We start from the raw sequence: 2,039 nt of genomic DNA on the forward strand, positions 1-2,039 counted from the left end.
TCCTGACTTCAGGGCCAGTGCTCTATCCACTGAACCACCTAGAGGCCCCCTTAGACATATTTCTAATGAATATAGACACAAAAATTCTAAATAAAATATTAGCAAAGAGATTACGGGAACTTATCTAGAGGATAATACATTATGACCAGGTAGGATTTATACCAGGAATGCAGGGCTGGTTCAATATTAGGAAAACTATTAGTATAATTGACTATATCAACAACAAAACTAACAGAAATCATATGATTATCTCCATAGACGCAGAAAAAGCTTTTGACAAAATGCAACACCCATTCCTATTAAAAACACTAGAGAGCATAGGAATAAATGGATTCTTCCTTAAAATGATAGGTAGTATCCATCTAAAACCATCAGCAAACATTATATCTAATGGGGATAAGCTAGAAGCATTTCCAATAAGATCAGGGGTGAAACAACGATGTCCATTATCACCACTGTTATTCAATATTGTACTAGAAATGTTAGCTTTAGCAATAAGAGAAGAAAAAGAGATTGAAAGAATTAGAATAAGCAAAGAAGAAACACAGCTATCACTCTTTGCAAATGATTTGATGATATAATTAGAGAATCCTAGAGAATCAAGTAAAAAATTACTTGAAATAATAAGCAAATTAGCAAAGTTGCAGGATATAAAAAAACCCACATAAATCATCAGCATTTCTATATATTACTAACAAAGCCCAACATCAAGAGATAGAAAGATAAATTCCATTTAAAGTTACAGTAGACATTATAAAATATTTGAGAGTCTACCTACCAAAACAAACTCAGGAACTATATGAACACAATTACAAAACATTTTTTACATAAAATCAGATCTAAATAATTGGAAAAATATCAGTTGCTCATGGGTAGGCTGAGCTAATGTAATAAAAATGATAATTCTACCTAAATTAATTTACTAATTTAGTGCATACCAATGAAACTACCAAAAATTATTTCATAGAGCTAGAAAAAATAATAACAAAATTCATCTGGAAGGACAAAAGGTCCAAAATATCGAGGGAACTAATGGAAAAAAATGCAAGGGAAGGTGGCCTCGCTGTACCAAATCTTAAATTGTATTATGAAGCAGCAATCATCAAAACTACTTGGTACTGGCTAAGAAATAGAGTGGTGGATCAGTGGAATAGGCTAGGTATGCAAGACACAATAGTCAATGACTATAATAAGCTACTATTTGATAAATCCAAAGACTCCAACTTCTGGGATAAGAACTTACTATTTAACAAAAACTGCTGGGAAAACTGGAAAATGGTATGAAACTAGGCAGGAGCTAGGCATAGACCAACATCTTACACCCTATACCAAGATAAAATCAAAATAGGTACATGATTTAGATATAAAGACTGATACTATAAGCAAGCTAGGAGAGCAAGGAATAGTTTACCTATCAGATCTATGGAGAAAGGAAGAATTTAGGGCCAAAGAGATAGAGAACGTTATAAAATGTAAAATGGATAACTTTGATTACATTATATTGAAAAACTTTTGCACAAACAAAGCCAGTGCAGCCAAGATTAGAAGGGAAGCAGAAAGCTAGGAAACAATTTTTACAACCAGTGTCTCTGGTAAAGGCTTCATTTCTAAAATATGTAGAGGGGCAGCTAGGTGGCATAGCAGATAGAGCTCCAGCCTTGGAATCAGGAGGACCTGAGTTCAAATCTGGCCTCAGACACATGATTCTCACTAGTTGTGTGACCCTGGGCAAGTCACTTTACCCCGATTGCCTTGCAAAAATAAAAATAAGTAAGATAAAATATGTAGAGAACTGAGTTGAATTTATGAGAATACAAGTCATTCCCCAACTGATAAATGGTCAAAAGATATGAGCAGGCAGTTTTCAGAAGAAGAAATTAAAGCTATCTTTAGTCATATGAAAAAATGTTCTAAATCATTATGGATTAGAGAAATGCAAATCAAAACAACTCTGAGATACCACCTTGCACCTATCAGATTGGCTAACATGACAAAACAGGAAGATGATAAATGTTGGAGAATATGTAGGAAAATTGGAA

The sequence above is a fragment of the Vombatus ursinus genome, unplaced genomic scaffold, assembly GCF_900497805.2.
Source record: "Vombatus ursinus unplaced genomic scaffold, bare-nosed wombat genome assembly UNPS02000582.1, whole genome shotgun sequence".
Taxonomy (NCBI): Eukaryota; Metazoa; Chordata; class Mammalia; order Diprotodontia; family Vombatidae; genus Vombatus; species Vombatus ursinus.